The sequence below is a fragment of the Heptranchias perlo genome, chromosome 8, assembly GCF_035084215.1.
Source record: "Heptranchias perlo isolate sHepPer1 chromosome 8, sHepPer1.hap1, whole genome shotgun sequence".
Taxonomy (NCBI): Eukaryota; Metazoa; Chordata; class Chondrichthyes; order Hexanchiformes; family Hexanchidae; genus Heptranchias; species Heptranchias perlo.
In genome coordinates, this window is record NC_090332.1 from 24,194,169 (window position 1) to 24,221,576 (window position 27,408).

The window sequence follows — 27,408 nt, forward strand, 5'->3', positions numbered from 1 at the left end:
CTAATGGTGAAAGATCAGAAATTATTTCTCTTTTTTGAGGCTCATACTCTGAGGAGATCCTGACATGAGCCAAACAGGAGGGAAAAAGTGGACAACAGGCAACTCATTACATTTCTCATTCTTCTGATCTTTACAGAAGCTGGAAGCAAGAAAGACGCTGTGAAGAGAGAGAAGGACCAATGCTAGAACCTCTAACATCTGGCACTGCCAGCAAAGATTATGAACCCTTAGCACTTGGACTCACCAGCTCAGATAGATTAACTTGGGGTGATACAGATAATCTAGATGAGGAATTGACATAGGGTGATTCACAACTCACAAGGAAGCCAAAGAATGAGCCATTGGCGTTGGAGCATGATGCACTTGAGTGGATGCTTAGGACATATCACATCTTGGCTGTTGAATATCCAGACAATGATCTCAGGGATCCTGCCATGAAAAGCCAAACACATGCAGAGCATCAGAACCGTATGAAGCCATTGCTGATTCTCTGAAGATGTGTGTGACAGATTGCAAAGATGACGGCAGAGTCCTAAGTCATCCTATGTGGCATATATGCTGGGTCCTTCTGAGGGTAAGGAGATGCAGGAACTCCTTATGTTGGGAGTCCTCATTCCCACCCCTACACTGCTAGTTTTGTAACCAATGACAGTTTCTCTACAATGCAGAGCATCCTGGAGCGAGTGGCAGTTCTAGGAACTTCTGTACATGTCCCATAGAACACAGGGGCCTTGTGACACATAACTCCATGGATCTATTGAGGAATGATTGGAAACACATACCCCAGTGGCGGGGTATCTGCAGGAGGGTCTGGATCTCCTGTGGTACTGTCTTACAAGTCTGACTTCCCAAGTTGCCTGCTGTTCCTCCTCATCTTCCTCCTCCAACAAATAAATGATAAAGATGGGAATCCCCATGGGGAAAAACATTTTGCAGCCTTCCCCTTCATTTTAGAGAAATTCCCCAAAAAAGAAGCAATCTCAAAAGAGACTTCCAAATAAACAGCAAACAAAAACTTAACAAAAGACTAATCCAAAGTTAAGTTGTAACAATAGCACAATGAAAAACAACAATTCATTTTTGAGATCTCAGCACCAGCCTTTCTCAGTTAAGGTCCAAGTTATCCCTGCTTGAGAGTTGTTCATGTTAGAATTTAGGACTGATGATGTCATCCTTGTCTAATGCCATCATTTGTATGATTGCACCTTGGCTGCACCATGGCTAGTAAAGGCACATCTTAGACCCTCCTTCGCTTCCAGTGGAATTTAGGGTGAAACTTAAAGGTGTTTTAAAACCGACATATATTAAATCTCAAATTTTGATCCAGTTAGAGATGCAAGGTTTATGCCCTACCAAATTATTGGAATTTCGACCCTAAATTGGCTTAATGCATGCCAAGCCAGCGAATCTCTGTGTATTGGTTAGGGAGAGAGTATCAGCTGATCTCAGTGTATTAGATAGGGAGAGAATATCATCTGATCTCAGTGTATTGGGTTAGGGAGAGAGTATCAGCTGATCTCAGTGTATTAGTTAGGGAGAGAGTATCAGCTGATCTCAGTGTATTAGTTAGGGAGAGAGTATCAGCTGATCTCAGTGTGTTGGTTAGGGAGAGAGTTTTTTTTTTATTCGTTCATGGGATGTGGGCGTCGCTGGCAAGGCTGGCATTTATTGCCCATCCCTAATTGCCCTCGAGAAGGTGGTGGTGAGCCGCATTCTTGAACCGCTGCAGTCCGTGTGGTGACGGTTCTCCCACAGTGCTGTTAGGAAGGGAGTTCCAGGATTTTGACCCAGCGACAATGAAGGAACGGCGATATATTTCCAAGTCGGGATGGTGTGTGACTTGGAGGGGAACGTGCAGGTGGTGTTGTTCCCATGCGCCTGCTGCCCTTGTCCTTCTAGGTGGTAGAGGTCGCGGGTTTGGGAGGTGCTGTCGAAGAAGCCTTGGCGAGTTGCTGCAGTGCATCCTGTGGATGGTGCACACTGCAGCCACAGTATCGGCTGAACTCAGTGTATTCGGTGAGAGAGAGAGTATCAACTGATCTCAGTGTATTGGCCTGGAGAGAGTATCAGCTGATCTCAGTGCACTGGGTAAGGGAGAGAGTATCAGCTGATCTCAGTGTACTGGGTTCAGGAGAGAGTATCAGCTGATCTCAGTGTATTGGTTAGGGAGAGAGTATCGGCTGATCTCAGTATATTGGTTAGGGAGAGAGTATCAGCTGATCTCAGCGTATTGTTAAAAAGAGAGTATCAGCTGATCTCAGAGTATTGGTTAAGGAGAAAGTATCAGCTGATCTCAGTGTGTTGCTTAGGGAGAGAGTATCAGCTGATCTAAGTGTATTATTTCTGGAGAGTATCAGCTGATCTCAGTGTACTGGGTTAGGGAGAGAGTATCAGCTGATCTCAGTGTACTGATTAGCGAGAGAATATAAGATGATCTCAGTGCATTGGTTAGGGAGAGAGTATCAGCTGATCTCAGTGTATTAGTTAGTGAGAGAGTATCAGCTGATCTCAGTGTATTGGTTAGGGAGAGAGTATCAGCTGATCTCAGTGTACTGGGTTGGGGAGAGAGTATCAGCTGATCTCAGTGTATTGGTTAGGGAGAGAGTATCAGCTGATCTAAGTGTACTGATTAGCGAGAGAATATAAGATGATCTCAGTGCATTGGTTAGGGAGAGAGTATCAGCTGATCTCAGTGTATTAGTTAGTGAGAGAGTATCAGCTGATCTCAGTGCATTGGTTCGGGAGAGAGTATCTGTTCATCTCACTGTATTGGTTAGGGAGAGAATATCAGCTGATCTCAGTGTACTGGGTTAGCGACAGTGTATCAGCAGATCACAGTGCATTGGTTAGGGAGAGAGAATCAGCTGATCTCCGTGTATTGGTTAGGGAGAGAGTATCAGCTAATCTCAGTGTATTGGTTAGGGAGAGAGTATCAGCTGATCTCAGTGTACTGGTTAGGGAGAGAGTATCAGCTGATCTCAGTGTATTGGTTAAGGAGAGAGTATCAGCAGATCTCAGTATATTCGTAAGGGAGAGAACATCAGCTGATCTCAGTATATTAGTTAGGGAGAGAGTATCAGCTGATCTCCGTGCATTTGTTATGGAGAGAGTATCAGCTGATCTCAGTGTATTGGTGAGGGTGCGAGTATCAGTTGATCTCAGTGTATCGGTTAAGGAGAGAGTGTCAGCTGATCTCATTGTACTGGGTTAGGGAGAGAGTATCAGCAGGTCTCAGTGTATTGGCTCGGGAGAGAGTATCAGCTGATCTCATTGTATTGGTTAAGGAGAGAGTATCAGCAGATCTCAGTATATTAGTTAGGGAGAGAACATCAGCTGATCTCAGTGTATTGATTAGCGAGAGTGTATCGGCTGATCTCAGTATTTTAGTTTGGGAGAGATTATCAGCTGATCTCAGTACATTTGTTATGGAGAGTGTATCAGCTGATTTCAGTGTATTGGTGAGAGTGAGAGGATCAGTTGATCTCAGTGTATCGGTTAAGGAGAGAGTGTCAGCTGATCTCAGTGTACTGGGTTAGGGAGAGAGCATCAGCAGGTCTCAGTGTATTGGCTCGGGAGAGAGTATCAGCTGATCTCATTGTATTGGTTAAGGAGAGAGTATCAGCTGATCTCAGTGTATTGGTTAGGGAGAGAGTATCAGCTGATCTCAGTGTATTAGTTAGGGAGAGAACATCAGCTGATCTCAGTGTATTGATTAGCGAGAGTGTATCGGCTGATCTCAGTATTTTAGTTTGGGAGAGATTATCAGCTGATCTCAGTACATTTGTTATGGAGAGTGTATCAGCTGATTTCAGTGTATTGGTGAGAGTGAGAGGATCAGTTGATCTCAGTGTATTGGTTAGGGAGAGAATATAAGCTGATCTCAGAGAACTGGGTTAGGGAGAGAGTATCAGCTGATCTCAGTGTATTGATTAGGGACAGAGTATCAGCTGATCTCAGTGTATTTGTTAGGGAGAGAATATCAGCTGATCTCAGTGTATTGGTTGAGGAGAGAGTATCAGCTGATCTCAGTGTACTGGGTTAGGGAGAGAGTATCAGCTGACCTCAGTTTATTGGTTGAGGAGAGAGTATCAGCTGATCTCAGTGTACTGGGTTAGGGAGAGAGTATTATCAGATCTCAGTATATTAGTTAGGGAGAGAGTATCAGCTGATCTCAGTGTATTGGTTGGGGAGAGAGTATCAGCTGACCTCAGTTTATTGTTTGGGGAGAGAGTATCAGCTGATCTCAGTGTATTGGTTGAGGAGAGAGTATCAGCTGATCTCAGTGTACTGGGTTAGGGAGAGAGTATCAGCAGGTCTCAGTATATTAGTTAGGGAGAGAGTATCAGCTGATCTCAGTGTATTGGTTGGGGAGAGAGTATCAGCCAATCTAAGTGTATTGGTTCGGGAGAGAATATCACCTGATCTCAGTGTATTGGTTGGGGAGAGAGTATCAGCTGATCTCAGTATATTAGTTCGGGAGAGAGCATCAGCTGAGCTCAGCATATTAGTTCGGGAGAGAGCATCAGCTGAGCTCAGTGCATTGGTTAGGGAGAGAATATCAGCTCATCTCAGTGTATTGGTTGGGGAGAGAGTATCAGCTGATCTCAGTGTATTGCGTTAGTGAGAGTATCAGCTGATCTAAGTCTACTGGGTTAGTGGGAGAGTATCAGCTGATCTCAGTATATTAGTTAGAGAGAGAGTATCAGCTGATCTAATTGTATCGGTTAAGGAGAGAGTATCAGCTGATCTCAGTGTATTGGTTAGGGAGAGAGTATCAGCTGATCTCAGTGTATTGGTTAGGGAGAGAGTATCAGCTGACCTCTGTGTATTGGTTGGGGAGAGAGGATCAGCTGATCTCACTGTATTGGGTTAGGGAGAGTGTATCAGCTGATCTCATTGTATTGGTTGAGGAGAGAGTATCAGCTGATCTCAGTGTATTGGTTAGGCAGACAGTATCAGCTGATCTCAGTGTATTGGTTAGTGAGAGAGTATCAGCTGATCTCAGTGTATTGGTAAGGGAGATAGTATCAGCTGATCCCTGTGTATTGTTTCGGGAGGGAGTATCAGCTGATCTCATTGTATTGGTTTGGGAGGGAGTATCAGCTGATCTCAGTGTACTGGGTTCGGGAGAGAGTATCAGCTGATCTCAGTGTATTGGTTAGGGAGAGAGTATCAGCTGATCTCAGTGTATTGGTAAGGGAGAGAGTATCAGCTGATCCCTGTGTATTGTTTCGGGAGGGAGTATCAGCTGATCTCAGTGTACTGGGTTCGGGAGATAGTATCAGCTGATCTCAGTGTACTGATTTATTTTCTGTTTTTACAAAAGACTTTAAAGAATAATTGGAGCCCTTGCCAGTAGAGCTGGTACACCACCACCCTTTAAAAGCCCAGTTACATTTATCAATACCAGTTAACATTTTGCTGGAATTTATCCCAGAGTTATAAAATCTATTCTTTCTAGGATTCTCTCGAAACTGCCCTATCAATGGGAATTGTTGAAACATAACATTACAGAATAACTACAAACAAAATTAAATCTATTTTCAAGAGAAGCATAAAGCTTGGCAGTTCTCCAGTCATTGCCATGTGCTTGGATGAGGTTAGATGACCCATCTTCAAGTGGGGAATTCTAAGTAGCAATTAGAAAGCAGAGAAAATTACAGCTTCTGCCTCAAAATATTGCAGCTATCTTTAAAGAAGGAAGGTGGTGTTCTCCTGCCATTTTCGTTCCACTGCTAATAGCTGTGGCAGAATGTTTAAATGCCAGTTGAAATCTGATATTCTTGTGCATAACTGCAAGAATATACAGGCAGCTTGTAATGTATACAAATGACAGTAAATGATCATTAGCCCAAGGACACCATTAACTGAAAACATTGAGCAATTTACTTCAGCTTCGGCAGCCCATACTTAACTCAGGCACAATATTGGGAATGTAATTACAAAACAAGAAAATGAAACAAAATAGATTAAGAAATTAAATAAAGAATATACTGATGAAAAAGTAACTCGAGAGAAAGAAACAAATAATGGCCTGTATTTTGTCAGAAGTACCATGATTAGGGTTTATCTATTTATCTCTCTATCTATCTATCTATTTATCTCACACATACAACAGCTCAACCCCCAAAGCTCAGACTGTACAACAGCAGGATGCTAATTTCCTGTTTGGGTCTGTCACAGGCGAGTTAGCAGCTGATGGTATTTGTGCCACCATAAAAACAGGGCTGACAGGGAGATTATGAGAGTTCAATTGGGCCCTCCTCACGTTTCCTCTCATTGCTGCAGCAGCAATCAGCATTATTTAACATCTGCGCAGCTGTGCCCACCAATTGCATTTGAGCTGCACACCACAGGCCATAGACACAGACTTGCGGGTTAAAAGGCTCCTTCAGCATTACCAGCTCACTAATTGCTTAAACTCAAAAGGTTCATTTGCGCATGGGATTACATCAAAGGGTTTGCTGTTGCTGCTTGATAGCTTTGAACCAACATTTCTTGGAAGAATCCTGTTGTTGGGCCTTGAGTGCACACAGAACAGTGATTTTAGAAAGGATGCAGAGTTTATAAATAATCGGGGCCTGCTTCCTCTTGAATTGTTACAGCCCTGCTATAAAGTTACCAGGCACGCAGGGAGATGAATTGGGTTTTTTTAGTGCCATGCGTACAAACTGACCTGCAACAGAAATCATTCTCACTGAAAAGAAGAGAATGAAGATCACTAAAAGGAGTCAGATGCCATAACTTGGTAAAATAAAGCTGTTGGACTCAAATCTGGTGTTGTAAGACTCCTTACATTTGTCCATCCCAGTCCATCACCGGCATCTCCACATCATAACTTGGTATTGTTGGTGATGGAATCTCAGGAATAATAGACCCCGATTTTCATGGCTTCCACCCGGCGGGAATGGAGTGCCCATGGGCTGAAAATGGCAGTGCCCCATTCTTGCCGATGTCCAGCCCACTGTGATTATGCAGTGAGACGGAAAACAGGCGTGTGATGAAATGGGCGGAAGTCTACTTAAAAATGCAAATCAGGGTCCTACCCCAGTTGTCATACCCTGATGCAATTGTGAGGTACGAATGAGTGGATTGCACGCCATGCCGGCTTCATCCATTGGTATTCGGTGTTAAATGGCCGAACCAGTGGTCCTTAAAGGGACCACTGCAAGTCACTCAGGAAACATATAAGTCTTTGTTTCTTTTAAGATTTTTGTGAGGCCACGAGGAGCATGAATGTCCACTGTGAGTGAATATTATGAGAGAACAATTCGTCTGGGCCCGCTTTTAGGTCGGACGTTTATCAGATGTCCTTGAGGTGCAGCATGTTGGTCTCCAAAATTGGGCCTCGTTGTGCCCGTTTTATGCCTGTAAAACGGGCACCACAAGGTCCAATTTCTACCCCTTTATCTCTCTTCTGCCTTTTATTATATTCAAGTATTATTTTGAGGGCCCGAAATATCTTTACTTTTCTCCCTTTTTCAACCCGTATAGGTCTTACTGGGCCAAGGTTAGGCCCCTTGAATATGCTAATCAGTGGCCTAACACCTATTTTAGGAGACCACTGCCAAATTCAGCATAAACTGGGCGAAGCTTGTGCCACGCATGTTCCCCTCGGTTTTTCCAGATTTACAGCAATGTTCCTTAAAGGGGATTGTGGAGGCCGGCAACAGAAAATTGAGGCTTTTTTTTAAACTCGGGTTAATGTGGAGCCAGGATGAGAAGGACTGCTCCTCCTAACTCCACAGCAATACTGCGGGCCACTGCTAACCTGGGCTTGCCCCCCACCTCCCGTTCTCCTCCCACCCCCCTCCAGGATTCTGTTGGGGGTGGCTCTGCGTCAGTACTGGGCAAATCTTCCAAGTCCTCAACTGGCAAGCAGCATCAAGATGCCCGATTGGTATCTTCAGCTCACCGGTTTTATATAGATGAGGCCTGAAGCCACATTTGGAGCGAGCCTTGGAGTGTGTCGGGCACGCGTTCCAATGTGCCACCCACTTCGAAAACCGGCGCCAAACCAATTTCTCAGCCTATGAGTTAGAACCTGCGTCCTATTAATCTACAGCAGAGAGTGCTGGTACGCTGTTGCACCTGACCCACGTTCTTAAAAAAAATTGTAAAACTCTAAGCTCCTGTTGGTGATATAATTGCATGAACACATTCATACCAAATTCCTCTCTCTGCTATTTTAACAGAGGTATTAACGTGTTCAAATTTGGTACAAGAACACTGAGCATTCATATAGCGTCGCTGAGAATAGTTTCTGCTCTCTAGTGGCTGTCCTGTGGTGCTGCTCTTACTAGTCAGAGAATATGCTGTATAGTCTCGCCAAGTTCTGCCAGCAAAAGCCCTTCACGGTCCGAGCTGAACCCTGTCCCTATAACGTCATCGCTCCCCCTCGTTTTCATCTTCCCATCAGGGTCTCTCTCTCTCTCTCTTTCTATATATATATAATGTAGGTATATATATATCCCACTCCTCAACAGGGACCCTCTATTCCCCTCACCACCAACAGGGTTACAATGTCTTCCTCCTCCAACAGAGTTTGTATTTCCCATCCACGCCCTCAACATTTTGAATTCACTCCGCCTTCTCCCCCTTTAAGAGGGTGTCCCTTCTCCCTCAAGAGCGTCTATCTCCCTTCTTCCTCAACACTGTCTGTCTCTATGTTTTCTGGGCTGGAGAATTGCTGGAATAAATGAAGCCTGGAATTTGTTTAGGCTTATTTTATTTGTTTGTTTCGCCAGCATTGAGTTTGAAAATAAATAAAGTTGGGCTGAACAAACTGCTGACTTGATGTATTTTCCCAGTGCTGCAGGCAATGGTGCAAAACAGACGAAAAATGGTAGCCTAGGACCAGGTTTGGGAGTGGGGCACATGTGACAAGACCAAACTTTTTGTGTTGCTTATTTATCTTATAACGTGTTGTGAGTGTTTGCAGTTTCTGAATATCTTATATTCATGTGTATTAATGCATATCGGAGAGAACACAATAATAATAAGAGAAAGGATTAATTCAAAGGAAGGAAACCCTGGAAGGACTGTTCCATAATTTAAGTAATGGGGGGACAGGTCTGTATAAAAAGACTTGCATTCAGATATTGTGCATATATCAGGAGCTTTTTAGTCCCAAAAGGTCCTATTGCAGAAATGTTGGTGAAGAAGGAAAACTGAGGTAGATTGGGAAATTAAATTAAAAGGGATGACGGCAGGTAAGCATTGGCAGACATTTAAAGAAATATTTCAGAATTCTCACAAATATACATTCCATGGAGAAATAAAAACTCCACAGGAAAAGCGATCCATCCGTGGCTAACTAAAGAAGTTAAGAATAGTATTAGATTAAAAGAAGAGGCTTATAATGTTGCGAAGAATAATAGTAAGCCTGAGGATTGGGAGAGTTTCAGAAAACAGCAAAGGACGACCAAAAAATTGATAAAAAGGGAGAAAATAGAATATGAAAGTAAACTAGCAAGAAATATAAAAATAGATTGTAAGAGCTTCTCCAAGTACGTAAAAAGGAAGAGAGTAGCAAAAGTAAATGTTGATCCCTTAGAGGCTGAGACAGGAGATATTATAATAGGGAATAAGGAAATGGCAGAGACATTAAACAAATATTTTGTATCTGTCTTCACAGTAGAAGACACAAAAAGCATACCAAAAATAGTAGGGAACCAAGGGGCAAATGAGAGTGAGGAACTTAAAAGAATTAATATCAGTAGAGAAAAAGTACTGGACAAACTAATGGGATTAAAAGTCGACAAATTCCCTGTACCCGATGGCCTACACCCTACATCCTAAAAGAGGTGGCTGCAGAGATAGTGGATGCATTGGCTGTGATCTTCCAAAATTCCCTAGATTCTAGAACGGTCCCAGCGGATTGGAAAGTAGCAAATGTAACATCGCTATTCAAGAAATGAGGAAGAGAGAAAACATGGAACTACAGGCCAGCTAGTCATCAGGAAAATGCTGGAATCCATTATTAAGGATGTTGTAACAGGGCACTTAGAAAATCATAATATGATTAGGCAGAGTCAACATGGTTTAATGAAAGGGAAATCTTGTTTAACAAATTTATTAGAGCTCTTTGAGGATGTAACTGGCAGGGTAGATAAAGGGGAACCAGTGGATGTAGTATATTTGGATTTTCAAAAGGCATTCGATAAGGTGCCGTATAAAAGATTGCTACGCAAGATAAGGGGTTCATGGGATTGGGGGTAATATATTAGCATGGATAGAGGATTGGTTAGAGGACAGAAAACAAACAGGGGATAAACGGGTCATTTTCAGGTTGGCAGTCTGTAACTAATGGGGTGCCACAAGGATCAGTGCTGGGGCCTCAGCTATTTACAATCTATATTAATGACTTAGATGAAGGGACCAAGTATAATGTATTCATGTTTGCTGATGATACAAAGGTAGGTGGGAAAGTAAGCTGTGAGGAGGACAAAAAGAGTCTGCAAAGGGATATAGACAGATTAAGTGGGTGGGCAAGAAGATGGCAGATGGAGTATAATGTGGAGAAATGTGAGGTTATTCACTTTGGTAGGAATTTTTATTTGGTAATATTTTAAATGGTGAGAAACTATTAAATGTTGCTGTTCAGAGAGGTCTGGGTGTCCTCGTACAAGAAACACAGAAAGTTAGCATGTAGGTACAGCAAGCAATTAGGAAGGCAAATGGCATGAAGGCCTTTATTGCAAGTGGATTAGAATACAAGAGTAAGGAAGTCTTGCTGCAATTATACAGGGCTTTGGTGAGACCACACCTGGAGTACTGTGTACAGTTTTAGTCTCTTTATCTAATAAGAAGTATATACTTGCCTTAGAGGCGGTGCAACAAAGATTCACTTGATTGATTCCTGGGATGAGAGGGCTGTCCTATGAGGAGAGATTAAGTAGAATGGGCCTATACTCTCTGGAGTTTAGAAGAATGAGAGGTGATCTCATTGAAACATGTAAGATTCTGGGGGGCTTGACGGGTTAGATACTGAGAGGTTGTTTCTCCTGGCTGGCGAGTCTAGAACTAGGGGGCATAGTCTCAGGATAAAGGGTCAGCCATTTAAGACTGAGATGAGGAGGAATTTCTTCATCAGAGGGCTGTGAATCTTTGGACTTCTTATTCCAGAGGGCTGTGAATGCTAAGTCGTTGAATATGTTCAAGGCTGATATAGAGAGATTTTTGGACTCAAGGGGAATCAAGGGATATGGGGATCAGGCAGGCAAGTGGAGTTGAGGCCAAAGATGAGCCATGATCTTATTGAATGGTGGAGCAGGCTTGAGGGGCCAAATGGCCTACTCCTGCTCCTATTTCTTTTGTCCTTATGTTCTGCCTGTTTGATATTTTCTTGTACTTTGCATTATTGGCTTTTAGTGTAAAACCCACCCTATTGCCTGATGGATCAGTCTATGTGTTTGATGTTTGTAAACTGATCAACTTGAATCACTTCAAAGGCAACTAAAAGTTGTTTTTAATCATTCGGTTGACATTTGTGCCCAACTGCAGTGGAGAGAGAGAGACCGTAATGGGGGAAAGGTAACAAATGCTGAAACATAACACAAAATATACATTAGAACTGATCAGGTTAATACCGGAATAGTGTCTTAATCCCCTTCCTCCTACCCTAGGACACACGAGGAGAATTACTCAGTGCGAGTACAGGCTGGATATAGCACAGGGGCATCCACCTGGAAAAAATAGCTGCTAAAATTTTTCTTTGGTAGCTGCCCTTCCCATTCCAAGCAGACCAATGAAATCTGAGAAGACTGGTGGCTGCATCTGTCCCATCTTGCACCACATTATTTATAGTCCTGTCAATAAATGACATTGGGTTGATGAAGTCTGAGAAAACCGATAGGCAGACCACATGATAGACACAATGTTAATGGCCAACATGGCGTTTACTGCAGACACAAAACATTTTATTAGATGGAAAAATAGTTAGATGGATTGAAAGAAAATTGTAGGGAGCCCAGAATAGAAGTGAGTCACACAGATCAAGAAGGTCCCAGGCTAGTTTTTCTGTTTCTGTTGAACTGGGGCTGCAACAGAGGCCCACAGTTAACCTCAGTGCCTGGAACAAACAGCTAGAATTCCTATTCTTGATCACTAACCAGTGATCCCTGCTGGAAAGCGGATGGGATGGGAGAGAAATTCAACCAACGGCCATCTATTTTTCCAGTGTAAAATTGGCGTTAGACTTCCAAATTTTGCATCATGATCTGTTGTGCCTGAAGTGCGCTGGACGCCATATTAGCTCGGGCTACTTTTAATTGTCCAGGCGCCCACCTGAAAGAATCGTTAGGCTCCTGTAGTATGCGAATCGGGGTCCTCCCCTGGTTGGAGGACCCTGAATGCTAAATTCAGGTACAAATGGGTGGAGTTGTGCTGTGCATGCTCCACCTAGTTGTACCAGGCATTAAGCGGCCTAACCAGTGATCCTTAAAGGGACCGCTCAAAAAAAGGCCCAGGAAATTTTCATTTGTTATCTTTTAGGCCCAGGAGAAGCAGGAGCACTCCTTCTGGACCCACAGAAAAAGCTGCAGCTCACTACTGGAGAGTTCGAGTCCCCCACAGTATCGCCTTACCAGCACCCCACCCCCCCACCATGACCTGACCTGCTGGCCAGAGAAGCGTGGCAGCGGGCCAATTTCTTGCACCGCCCGACTAGTGATCTGCAGTGGGGTGCCCGTTTGGCGCCTGCAGTTCGCCAGCGACACCTAAATGAGGCCTACAACTGAATTTGGCTCGGGCCTCATGTACTGCTTGTATTTTACATGTGGCCTTCATTTTGGATTCTGCCTCTCAGCACATAAACAAACTGTGAATCTGTTTCACATCCTGGAGGTACAGTGATGTCCACACAGGAGAATTAATGATAATGATGTCTTTACTGGAGGACTATTGACTAAGAGTCTGCAGTTGATTACTAGGAAATTCTAAGTGCAATAAATGTTGCAACATGTTTACTTATTTTCATTGTAATTAGTGGTTCATGAGGAGACAATTTAGATAAAAGACTGGCATCAGAACATTATGGGTTGTATTCACTACCTCATTTAATGATTCAGGAGAACAGTCATTTTGCACCCCCCCCCCAAGTATCTTCCATTATCCTTCCTCTCCTGAAGGGATGACTCATGCTGGGGTCTGATCCCTCAGATACTGTCTCCACCCCCCCGCCCGGAATCCCTTCTCAAGCAATCAATCTTCACATGTGAGCTGACACAATGAGGTGACACTTATCTTTTCCAGGGATGTACAGTCTTACGTTCTTATATCCTTCCACAATTGCGATCATCTAACTCACCACAGACTGGAGATTTAACGTGTGCCATCCTGGTCTGTATGGCTCATTGGACAGTGATTGGATCCATTGAGCTATGAAGGAACTAGTGCAGAATTTCTGTGGGAGGTTCTCCCAAAATTCGAGAGAAACATCATGTCTTAGTGGTTGATGCCACATAATATAGTCACCCCTACAGCACATCTGCCCCAAACAAACATGTCTCAGTATGGTGTCTCCATATTGATCCAAATAAAGTCACCCTAACCCTAAATCCAACCTTAACCCTAAATTCTAAACTTTAACTTTAAACCTAAACCAGAGCAAATATAAAGAATATAGAAATGCTACAAAAGGGGAGATTAAAAAGGCTAAGAGGGAGTAAGAGAGAAAATTAGCAGAAAGCATAAAGGCAATAAAAAGGCATTCTACAGGTACATTAGTAGTAAGAGGATAGTTGAGGAAAGGGTAGGGCTGCTAAGAGATCAAAGATGTCAGTTTGTAGTGGAGAGCGAGTAACTGGCAGTGATACTAAATAAGTACCTTGCTTCAGTTTTCACCATAATTTGCGATAAAATTAGAACATTTAGAAATGTGTGGGCTACTTAATGATAACAAGCACAGAGTTGTTAAAGGCAAGTCATGTTTGACAAATTTAATAAGAGTTTTTTGAAGAAGTGACCAATTGGATAGATAATTGTAGGTGTCAGCTGTGGATCAGTGGTAGCATTCTTGCCTCTGAGTCAGAAGGTTGTGAGTTCAAGTCCCATTACGGAAACTTGAGCACAAAATCTGGTTAACACTAGAATGCAATATTAAGGGAGTACCAACCTATCTCCCTGAAGACTTTCATTGTCCTCTTCACTGTTTGACAAGCCCCCTACTTCTGTCATCAGCAAAGTTCAAGACTGTGCTCCCTATGCCAAAGTCCAAATCATCTATATATACAGACAATAGTAGACCCAGCACTGACCCCTGCAGAACACCACTTCTCATCCATCTCCAATCTGAGCATCACCCTAACTCAACTAATGAACCAACTTTCAATCTTCCAAACATCCATATGCACCACTGCATTCCACAGAAGTAGGGGGCTTGTCAAACAGTGAGGAGGACAATAAAAGGCTTCAGGAAAACATAGACAGGTTGGTGGGATTGTGCGATAGGCGGCAGATGCAATTCATTGTGGATAAGTGTGAGGTTACACATTTTGGAAGGAAAAACAAGGAATGGGAGTAGACATTCAATGGAAAGGTACTGAAGGGTGTGAATGATCAGAGAGACATAGGTGTTCACAAACATAATTCACTGAAAGTGAGAGTTCAGGTAGATAACGTCATAATAAAGGCCAACAGCATTTTGGATTTTATAAATAGGGGCATAGAGTAAAAAAGTAATGATGTATATGTACAAAACATTAGGGTAGATCTTGACTTTGTGCAAGAGTGTAAAATGGGAGATAGCGAGTCGGCTGCCCATTTCAGGAAAGATGTAAAACGGGCTGCCGACTCACTATCACCTGTTTTACACTGTCGCGCAAAGTCAAGATCTACCCCATTAGTTGGGCCACTGTTAGAGTTTTGGGTGCCCCATTATAGAAAGGACATTAAAACCTTAGAGAGCAATCAGTGTAGATATACCCGGATGTTGTCAGGGATAAGAAACTGTATTTATGAGGAGAGACTTGAAATGCTAAGACTATATACACTGGAGCAGAGAAGGGCTCAGAGGAAATGTAAGTCGAACTTTTAAAAATTATTTTGGGTTTTTTTCCTCTGGTCGGGGCATCAGTGTCAAGGGATCATAAACTTAAAATGGTCGCTAAGAGAATGTGGCGATAGGTTGGAAATTCTTTACATTGAGGGTGGTTGGAGGAAGGAAAACTTTATCACAGAGAAAGGTTAAGGCAAAGACCACCACATCTTTCAAAGGAAAATTGGATAAATATTTGATGCAGAGGGAGAGAGCAGGGTAGTGGGATTAGTTTTGGGATGTTCTAGCAAAGAGCCGGCATGGACACGATGGGCTGAATGGCCTCCTTCTGTGCTGCAAACCTCCATGGTTCTATGATTCTTGTGAGCAAGTTAGTCATAAGGACCAGGAAGATCCCGGGCTGAATTCTTGCTCTGTACTTAGTTAGCTGAACTCTTGCTGAGATGGCAGGTGTAGCACTGTGATTGATCTTAGTGCCCTGGATGCGGGTGGGTGGGGGGGGGCGGTGGGCGGGGTAGGGGGAGGGGGAGTGGATTACATGCTTCTGCTCCTGATCATTATTGAGTAATTCCTGCTAGAAATGCGCTCACATGAAAATAGAATGAGGATAGATTCAAATTCAGCTGTGATGCCCCTCAGTGCCAAATAGGTTGCTGATGCCCATTATCAAGACTCACACATGAATAATAAAGTACTGGAGGGTGAACAGCTACCCCAGCAAGGAGTCAATGCCTTCACAAGAGGAGGGAAGGGGGAAAACTGACAAAGGAAGAAACCAAAGTTTTGAATTTTTCATTTAATCTTAAGTACTGCTGCCTGACTGACTTCTTTTAACCACATACAATAACAATTACGGAAAAAGAAGGGATTAGTCACTGAAGTTTGGGGCAGGATATAACAGGACATTAAAAGTCTAAATTACTGACTAATAATAAAGCAGAAACATACATACATATGCCATCATGAAGCTGAAAATAGGCCTGTTGACTGAAGGATGAGAACTGCAATCCTTCTCTTCAAATGACTATTCTAACCTTAGTACTCTACTATAGCATACTGGTCAGTTGCCATATAGCCATCACTTCAGAATGTTAAAAAGAAACTTCTTTGATAAACAAACTCCCTTTGTGGTATGTATAAAACATAGATGGTTTTACTTCATGCTATAAACTGTGCAATGTGAGTATCTCCTGTCCATTGGAATACCCTTAATTTACAAAGGTTCACTCAGCCATGCCTAGGATTTCTTGATGTGGAGATGCCGGTGATGGACTGGGGTTGACAATTGTAAACAATTTTACAACACCAAGTTATAGTCCAGCAATTTTATTTTAAATTCACAAGCTTTCGGAGGCTTCCTCCTTCCTCAGGTGAACGTTGTTGGAAATGAAATCCTCGAATTTCGAGGATTTCATTTCCAACATCGTTCACCTGAGGAAGGAGGAAGCCTCCGAAAGTTTGTGAATTTAAAATAAAATTGCTGGACTATAACTTGGTGTTGTAAAATTGTTTAGGATTTCTTGATCACACCCAGGCAATATGCTCAGTCGTATCTAAGTACTCTGAAATAGTCTGAATCACATAAGCACTCTCAAGCATATCTGAGTGACATCCTCGTGTCTGAGTACCTCAATCATACCATCGGTAATTCCCAGGATTGTGAATTGCCAATCTCAACTCAACCTTTGACAGAGGCAGACAGCTCACTGAGGCAAGACACGACAGAAAGAAAGGGAAGAATCAAAACATGGGTTGATCTGGGTCAATTCAGGGGACCCAAATTTAAATCCTGATGTTGGCTGACTGTCGCATTTGCAAATGTAAAAACTAACACAAAAGCAAAAGATGGGACAACTAGGGACAAACGCCAGCTAATTAAAGCACTGGATTCCAATCAATTATTCATTATGTAGATGGTGGAAGATTTCATTGTTGTTGCATATCTAGCCTATCGTCCAAAGAGCTATTGCCAAAGGAACAAAGGTGGGACAAGAATTCTTTTTCTCAAGAAAATAAATGGTTTAAGGCTAGTTTTGGTACAGGTGAAACACAGCTTTTTTAGATTTTTTAGTTCTGTTTGTTTTTGTGTTCTTGCACCCCAGGGCATGTGCGTTCCTGTTACATTCCCACTGAAGCACTTGTAGTATGAGAAACTGCACGTACTTGCAGAGTGGCTGGATTGCACCAGTTCTGCTGACACATTTTGACGTAAGTTCTGCCAGTACTTCGTTGAATAGCCTGCTTTCCACTTGATAGGCTTTATGGAGAGAAAAAAAAGAAAGATATTTGTATAACTCTTTTGGGACTGGTTTCTTTCCCATGTGCACTTGGGGAATACGTTTTACATTTAAACAGCATTTTATCCCCTCTCTCAAACTGCTATACATGCAATGAATTACTTTGAAATGTAGTGATCGTTTTCTATGTAGGCAGATGCAGCCACCATTTTACGTACAGCAAGATCGTGCAAACGGATTACAAAGATAAATATAGATGAGGGAGGTAACTTGGCTCACCTACCTCATCCTTACATAGAAACCTACAATTACCCCAGTGTCTAACTGCCTCTTGAGTGAATCCAGAAACTTTGAAGGACTGGTTGAGAAAAATTATGATACCTTCCCAGGATATCTAATTGTAGGCATACATCTGTGGGCATTAATAGCCCTTGCCTCCGTGGTAGCACTTCTCACCTCTAAGTCAGAAGGTCGTGGGTTCAAGTCCCACTCCAGGGGGACACTTCAATGTAATACTGAGGGCGTGCTGCATTGTTGGAGGAGATGTTAAACTGTCTCAGGTGGATGTAAAATATCTCACGGCACATTTAAAAAAAAGATTTTAAAAAGTGGGATTCGGCTGAGTGGCTCATTTTCGGCTGGCGCAGACACGATGGACCGAATGGCCTCCTTCTGTGCCGTAAATTTTCTATGATTCTATGATGCTAGTAGGGGAGTTCTCCTTGGTGTCCTGGCTAATATTTACCCCATAACCATTATCTGATTGCTGTTTGAGGGATCCAGCTGTGCGCAAATTGGCTACTGTGTTTCTCAACATTACAACAGTGACTACACTTCAAAAGTACTTCATTGGCTGGAAAGTGCTTTGGAACATCCTGAGGTCATCTAAGGCGGTATATAATTGCAAGTTTTTTCTATTTTTCTAAAAACTAGCTGTTTGGAGTGCCAGTTCTTTCAGCAAGGTATGGGTTAAAGATGAATAACGAATGCCTGCCTTGTTCATTTTGGTTCTGAAAAACAACAGTAAGGGGATGTTCACAGCTGTATAACATTACGCTATCAGGTTACAGCATTAGGCATTTTCAGTGCTTAGAAGTGATTCGATCAAGGCAATGTTCTACATTTATTTACATGTCGTCGGTCTTTCATGTGGATGCACTAAATGCCTGTTTATTATGAAGCCTGTATTGCCAATTGAAAATATATCCCTCTTCCATTCAAAGACACACAATAGACTAATGTATATTTGGGATGGCGAGTAGGTGACACATCCTGCCCCTTTAAGTATTGCTTGTGTACGTGGCTAATATTGTGTATGCTAACTGCGATAAGGGATTACTTTTAAAGTATTAAATCCAAAAAGCAATAGTCACATGTTATTACCGTTTTATTTAAGAATTATACAAAGGTATAGATTTGAACCTTACTAATCCTGGATGTTTTCTCCAGTAATAAATTAAAATACAAGAAGGTAGAAATGAGTAAAGATAATTCAGCTTGTCCAGCTCGTTCTGTTGTCTAGATCCATATTTGGTACCTGCATGGAACATTTTGATCAGGTTCCTGCCTTGATGCTAAGCCTGTATCCCTATCATTCCTGTGGAATCAGAAACCAAAACTATTTGCTATGTGTACCGTACTCCCTACATCGTGCTTATGTCAGACACTTCGAATGATCGTATATTGGCAGGTATAATGTTCAAGCTTTTAAAACCCAAACTTGACATCAGCAAATCATTTATTTTGTCTTCTCTCCTACTCTTATCAACCTTGGTGATGTCCTGCACTCTGAGCCTTTGCCCTTCACTTAGGTTTCTCAAGAATAAAAATAAACGTAGCTCTTGTGGTAGAGCAATGGATTCCAATGCTGAAGACACGTATTTGCCAATCCTGGCTTGGCAAATTATCAAATTATCGATTGGTGAGTTTGGCTAGTTCTTGGCAGTAGCGGAATAGTCTACTACGGGAGGAGAGATAATAGCAAGAGCACCCTGTTCTTCCCTGCAAAGCACACTTTCTGTTACCTAATGTGCAAATAGCATTGATAGAGGAGGCTATGGTGAAGTCTGTTGTATTCACTGTTCTGAAAAGCAACAGAGAGTAGAACATAAAGTGAGGGAGGGTTAGGTGTCATGGAGAGAGATGATGCTGCTAACATGGAGACCCAAAGATTCAATCACGCCATGGCACTCTTCATTTTCCTACATGACTAGAATATGGATGTTCTCTAAAGATTAGGCCATTCATGCATGTAGACTTTCATTCAGGCCCTTCAGTCTTTGGGTGCTGAAGCCATGATGTTATGTTTTAAGCTCTTACTGCCACTCCAGCTGAGATCGACCAGAGATCCAAACAATGACTTTCTTGGTCTTTGCAACTCGGCATCAAACTCGGTATATAACAAATGATGCAGCAGGGGCGCTCTCACGATGGATGCTGTTAGTATTGTACTACATCTTTTGAAGAAGAATGCAGAGGAGCTCTTCTCTACACAGACAGAATCACTGACTGCTTTGGTTTTTTAAACCTGAAGAAGTCACTTTGACACAAAGTCTGATTACTATCTCAGAAACAGTGTGGAGGTGCTCAGTGCTCAGTGCTCAATGCTCAGGGGACTTGCCCCAGTGTCATTTCCTGGGGATATAATAAATAATAGTAATTGCACTGGTATCACAGTGGCTTCCTCATGATATCACTAAACAGTTTAACCTCTTTCAGTATTTCATACAGTTAAAAATAAATACCTTATAAATTTAAAACCAACGTAACTGCTTTTCGTGTTTGACAAAGTTAAATATAAATTTGTAATAAATTTAAAACCAGCTGACATGTCTAAATTATTCCTTATAGCGCATTGGATACAGGTTGGAGGTATTTGCACAAAGCCCAAAACTTCAATCTATTTGTTGTTAAAATTGAAATCATAAAACTTGCCAGTATGTAAGCAGTTATATTTTGTTCATATCTGTAGTTTACAAATTTCACAACAAATCTCAAGTTTAGTGACAAATCTTGAACATCCTGGCATCTGATGTGTACACAAAGACAGAAAACCTCTTAGAAAACATCTATTGCAGGTAAGATTGGTTTCCAGGTCTTGTTGACACCATGTGAACAGGGGCAGCCACTGTTTTTCTCAATCAGCTGCTTGACCAACTCGATTTCTCATCTCTCATCGTGCTAGTTGGACAAGTTTAACCTATCTGACAGGTTTGCAGTCATGTCAACTAAGAAGGGGGGAGGGGAGGGGAGGGGGGAGACGGGCGGGTTGTGGGGGGGGAGAAGAAATTTGTTCTTTTTGTTTATAATCTCACTAGGAATAACGAATAGAGGAAATCCTTGTGAATACATTTACAATGCTGCTACACATAAGGACCAGCACAATTCTTAGGCAAATGTCATTTCATTTCTTATTTCACAAACCTAGTAAAATGACTTAAGAACCATTTCACCAGGATGACAATGGAATATGAAAATAAATGCTGAAATTAATAAAAAGTTGATAAATTTAACAATCCAAAGTTAGTGACCTCGCAGTAAATTCAAGATCACACAATTTTACAGATGAGGCCATTCAGCCATCTTAATACATCTACCTAGAAGGATCCCACAGTCCCCCCATTGCGACATCTAATTTTTTCTTATATGATTCCAGAGTCTTCACCTCCACTAAATTATCTGGAAATTTATTCCAAATGTGGATCACTCTCTGCATAAAAGAATAACTTCCTGGTATCAGTCCTAAAATTGTCTTTTATTGGTTTGAACTTTGTCCTACTCTCACAGCTCAATTTAAAAGAAAAATTCTGGATTATTTTTTCCGTGCCATTTACTATCTTACATACTTCTTTAAAATCACTTCCCAGATGCTTCTTTTCTAAGCTGAAAAGCTGAAGTCTCCCCAGTCTTTCCTCATAATTCAGTTGCTGAACCTAGGAATAATCCAGTGACTCTTCTCTGCACTCCCTCCAATATTTGAATGTCTCCCTTGTTTCTCGACAAGCAGAACTGGACACGGTACACAAGGTGCAGTCTGACCAGAGCGCTATACAGTTTCATCATGAATTCCTCTGACTTCTGCAATTTTTTCCTTTTCTTTCCTTCATCTGCCAATCAAGCCACCTCTGCAACCAAGACAGCAGATGCACTGCCAGCTTCCATGTTGCTCGTAATGCCCTCTGCAACCAAGGCCAAGGACCATCCAGACATGACTCTCCCCTCCACTGAATGTCAGTGCTACAGTCTTTTTTTCTTCTATCTAAATGGCCATGTAGGAATTCATCCAATAGTTCAGTTATCCTGGAAGAACATAAGATCACTGAACACAGAATATAAGTCCAGAAATTACTGTGAGCAATATTACCCTACAGATGCTTAACACATTTGTATCAAAAATTTCTCTTTCTGCTATTTTAACATTAATTCATTTAAAATCAACAGGTCACACCTCCATTAAAACAATAAAGAAGAGATAATAGTAATCCATTAAGTCCCCACACGATAACTTTGCTTTCCACTCTATACAATTTTATGGGGTGGGTGCTAACAGTAATATATATTAGCCGTTTTATAGATGTTGTTAGAAACTAGACAAAGCTTTCTCCCATCTGTTAATGTGTTTACAGCTGCAGGATATACTGACTTATTTCTCACAATGAGGTATCTATGCCGCAAGTAAACATGTAAATACTCAACGTCAAGCTTTCCTGATATTTTCCTGTAGCCAGTTGGTATGGAGTAGAAGATTTACAGCAATGTGTGCAGTACATGTAAACACTTTGATGCGGTGCAACCATTTTTATTTATTTAGTCCTTTCTGTGAATCTGACTGTTTCCTTTGCCTGCACCATCTGCTAAAGAATGGACACAGAAGTCCTTCTGAGATATGTTTTTAAATGATTTATTAGAGGCCCTTCGGTGAAACTTTCATTTCCACCATCATTTTCCTTCCTAACTTTTCTTTCATTCCATCAGTACAGCCTTTTCCTCTCAATCCTGTTGCTTCCCAGATCTGCATTGTCTTAGGACCTATTTCCTGCCTGAGTCACACAATATATTTAAAGGGCCTGCTAACTGCCTGCTTAATCTATAATTTATGAAACATTATTAAAAGTAGATCTTTGAAACACTTTTGATGCTATATGTATGTATACCATTTTAATTAGCACATTTTTCTTGGACAACTTTAAGGTGATTTGGGGGAATTTCTGAGTAATCAAAGATAGCAGTAAAAATCCATGTCTATTCTGATTCTTGCAGCGATGATATTCTTGGGGAGCTTCGAAATATCAACCTAGAAATTACAGTTGCTGATAACAGTGGATTAATGTGTAACCTGCCTGCTTAATATTCCTCTGCCCATTACTTTACTCCAAATGTTAACCAATTTATATTAAATGCCTCCACCAAATCAGCTGACAGGGGAATGCGATATCAATGAGCTAAGCTTTCGTTTTTAATATCACTAAAATAATTTCTAGGCTACGGTATTTGTATTCAGGCTGTGAGGATAGTGGCCCCAAAATTTCATGGGCCATGATCCTGTGACAAACACCAGGGTCGTGCCCACAAGTGCTGACCCCGCCAGAATATGCAGGGTCAGGGAAAGTGCACCTAATTAGCATCGGGCCAGTGGGTGCCTGCGTCACTGTGGCAGCATCTTGGACGCCCGCTTGCCCCAAGCAGATGCGAAATCCCCTCTTTACTGCCAGGTCCAGGGTGGAGAGATTTTCATAGCCTCCCTGGAATTACTGAAATTCAGTCGCAAAAGGCATCACAGCACCATGAAAAAATCTTTGGGAATCCAGGCCATCACCTTGGTTTGGAACCCCCTGTGTTCCCCACTTGCACCCTCAGCGTACTGGTCTCCAAAGTTATATCAGATTCCTGTGAGACCAAGAACACGGGAACTCCCAGCAAAGGGAGTGCCCGCTTCCACCACCTCTCAGGCGGGTGCCCTTATAAAGGGGCAGGCAGAGGTTCCACCCCTTAAAAGGTCTGGTGGATGCCGCCCGTGGTGAAGTGCACCAGAAGGGCCGTGGAATTGAAGGTCCAGTACTTTTAATATTTTCCAAAAACATTGGCCTAGAATTTGCTGTAGCAAGGCAACAAATGGTGCCCGCCATTGGACCTGTCCTTGCCCATTTAATCTCTATGATATTTTGCGCCACAAGTTGCTGGAAGTGGGAGATGGAAATGGCGCAGGGCCCTCTACAGGGCATCTGGGATCTGAGTGAACAGGGCAAGCGACTGTGTATCTCCTTTACCAATCAGACTGAAGGATTGTTAAATGACCAGCGCAAGGACTGAGAAGGAAGTGTAAGTTAGAATAATGAATTCAATGTCAAATCAGGTACAGAAAGAGAAATAGAGAGGGAAAGAAAGCAGAAAATGCTGGAAATACTCAGCAAGACAGGCAGCATCTGTGGAGAAAGAAACCGAGTTAACGTTTCAGGTCGATGACCTTTCGCCAGTTCTGATGAAAGGTCATTGACCTGAAACCTTGGGGCAGAAATCGCTCCTGAAATAACGGAGGGGCTCAACAGCGCTTTCCGTTATTAGTGATGAATTGAAGGAGCAAGTTCTGGTGTTCGCACATGCGCAGTGAAACGCGGAAATCCGGAACTTGCTCCTAGTGGTTTGCCAGTGATATGACAACTTCGAATTAAAGGGACATCGCACGCTGCAATCAGGGAAATCATTGAAAAAGCGCCAACTTGCTTATCTGCCCAGCTGGAAAGTCACTAATTATGCCACCAAACAGGCACACTTAAGAATACAGGTCTAAACTAACTTTTAAGTCTTAATAACTGCCAAACAATTAAAAATTAACTTTTAAAAACATGGAGTCTCATATTACCCCTTATTTTAAATTAAAACTTTTTTTTAACATTTCCCTTCTGTCTCTTTTATTTAATTCAATTATTTCTTTGGCTTTTTATTAAAATTTTTATTTACAATTACATACAGAATACTAACTTTCAATGAATGAACGCTGAACCTGTGGGTGTGACTTCTCTTCCTGACAGATTTTGTGGGCGTGTTTTCTCCTCTCACAGATTTTTCCAGCCCTGGCAACTCACGCTGCTCAGAGGCTGAGTTGGTAGCGCACAATTTTTTTAAAGTTCAAATTCAATTAATTCGACGCCACAGAGTCCGCAGGAAGTAATTTTGTTAATTTAATTCGCAGGAGCGGCGGTAACCATTGCCTTGTCGTGCCGAGCGATTTCTGGCCCGTTAAGTCCATTTCTTTCTCCACAGATGCTGCCTGACTTTCTGAGTATTTCCAGCATTTTCTGGTTTTATTTCAGATTTCCAGCATCTGCAGTTCTTTGCTTATGAGAGGGAAAGAAAGATTAGATTAAGAGATAAAGAAAGAGACAGAAAGAAAAAGTAAAAAAAAATTTAATTTAACATTTTTAAAAAAAAATCTCCAACAACAATTGAAACCTGAAGAGATGAGACTCCACACTTGTAATAGTTAATTTTCAGTGCCAGAGAGGTTGACGGGCAGTAATTGAATGGTGAGGTAGATGGCGAGATGCCGTTTTCGCAAAGCTAACGGTGGAGCGGGCGCATCTTGGACATCAACTTTTGGATTTCCGCGTTTAACCGGGCATTTGCCCTTGCCTGAAGTTGCTGTACGATTTGCGCATAAATGACGGTGAGTGCCATTAGCCTCACCATTATTTTGACAGCAAATTCTGGGCCATTGTATTGCAAGGAAGCCAGTAGGCACCTTCATTTCTGACACTTTAATTATCTTTCCCTTGTTTACAAATAAAAATTTCTTCCTGAGAATACAAAAGTACTTTTTTTTTAGCTCAGCCTGTTTCTGTTGCCTGCTCGGGTTCGCCCCAGATGTGGTTTTGAGATATGTTCTTAAATGATTTATTAGCAATCCTTCGCTGAAACTTTCATTTCCATAATCATTTTTCTTCTTAATTTTCCTTTCATTCTATCAGTATCGCTTTTTCACCTCAACCTTGTGGTTGCAAGATCAGCACTGCATGAAAACATATTTCTTTTTTCTCAGTTGTGTTTCTCTTGGCCTGGCCACCTCTGTTGTTGAGGTGCAGAAACTTGGCCTGCTCCCTCAAGTGACAGTGCTTCCCTAGCTGGCCATCAGGAGGTGCTCGAGATTACTCCCCTCCAATTTTTCCATCCCTGAAGGGAGATTCTTCAGCCTCTGATCCTCTCTTGGATCTTGTGTTTTATTTGTTCACGGGATGTGGGTGAAGCTGCCAAGGCTGCATTTATTGCCCATCCCTAGTTATCCTGAGAAGATGGAGGTGGGCTGCCTTCTTGAACTGCTACAGTCCGTGTAGTGATGGTGCTCTCATGATGACCTGAGTAGAGTTTGGATCAAACTCATGCTTCTCCCTGAACCCATAATTGCTTAGTACCAACGTATGCTCTCAAAGTACTCTTTGTACTTAAGTAGTGGATTAATTAGAGGCAAATCCCATGGACTAATTTGTTACTATGTATCATTTGTACATTTTCCTCCTAGGCAGAGCTCATCTCTCTCAATGGGAAGAATTGCCAGCAGATTGTGAAATTATTCCCTCCCAGGTTGGGTATGACTCACACTTGAGTTGAATAATTAAATAGCCCTGTTACTTTAAAGAAGTTAAAATAGGGCATGGTGAAACTTCTTCAAATACCTAGCACTATGTCCACTCTTTTAAAGCAGTATTCAAATAAAAATCAAGTTGAGATTGCACCAGCATTCAAACTTTAATTATTAAGGGTAAGGACGAGGTGGTACCGTGGGTTAACCTTGACCTTTCTGCATGGGGACCTGGGATCAAAAGTTAATCTGGACTGAAAGATTGATAGCATTCTCGCTCTTCAAGCAGCAAGGGCTCACATGGAATGAGATTGGGCCGAGTCATATCCAGTTCCTAGTGGGCTTTGGCCTGCAGCATAAATTGATACTTTCAACTTACTCATAATTGGCAAGTGACACCCGGATTTCTAAACATACAAGCATACATGCCATTATCTGCCATGATTCAGGATCTGAGTTTGCTGATCTCAGTCAGAGGAACATTGGCTCCAGTGCCCCTGAGGTAGGAGGAAATCAACACAGTTGAGTACTTTGCGGTGTTCTGCACTGTCAAGTGTATGTATGTTGGCATTACAGGTTACATTTTCCTCCATTAGCTACTTTTAATAAAAAAGTTAATGTGAGTATAAAGCAAGGAATACTGATTTGTACTCACATCTATATTTTTTTGCTAAATTAATAAGTAGTGGAAAATGTACTTCTGCATGATGACAGAACTGGTCTTGGTTATGATGCCCTCTAAAGTTAAATAGCCGGAAAAAACACACTGTTTAGACTCACACGTGAAGGATTGCCACTTGCATATAGAAGGGCTTCCGGTGCCTATGAAATCCTACCTGTTCATGCCTTGAGGAGAAGAAAGCAGAACATGGCCGGGGTGGGGGGAAGGTGTGTGGGCAATTTTTATAAATAATAAAACTGGAGGTAAAATTAGCCACTTCAATCGCTCATTCAGAAATTCAATTCCAACAAAAACAACAGAAAACAGTGAGCAGGAACCTACGTTTTAAACAAAAGTGATTTAACTTCTAAAGTACTCAGATCAGAAATTCTATAACATGGGAGTGTTATGGTTGAGCACATTGGAATTCTGTGCTTGGATGAGGTAGTGTTTATCTGCCGCTGACTATATAGTAAGGATTATTCTATACATCTATATCACATTGCATGCTATTTTTCATTAAATGGAGACAAAAAGCTGAGTACAACAATAGTGCAATATAAAAGATCTTTGCACTAAAACAAAACCATTTTCATGAGATGAACTATAATCCAGTAAAAGCGACTTGGCTCCTTTTTAAGTCCAGCTGAACACATGGACGTGAATTTTTCCCCCCCACATTCAGTTCGATTGATGCTGGTGGTTCAATTTTCTTTCCCCCAATTTTCTCCTCTCTGAGCCCCTGTCCTCAAAATGATCACCCATCTATTATCGAACCCATCTGATGGTCATCCCATTGATTTTAATGGGATACAATTTGACGGTTCTACAACAGGCAGGCAAAACACTCCACTAGGTTATCACTCAGATGGCGAAGTTGAAAATTACCCCTAAAGTTTTGTAACAAAACATAACTTTGGAATAAGACAATGGAGGAGAT

General features: G+C 41.9%; 1 long non-coding RNA gene across 2 annotated transcripts in view; it reads right to left on the reverse strand.

Moving 5' to 3' along the window:
- Positions 1 to 27,408, reverse strand: part of LOC137324162 (uncharacterized) — a 58,270-nt gene that overhangs the window by 26,280 nt on the left and 4,582 nt on the right. The window lies entirely within an intron of this gene.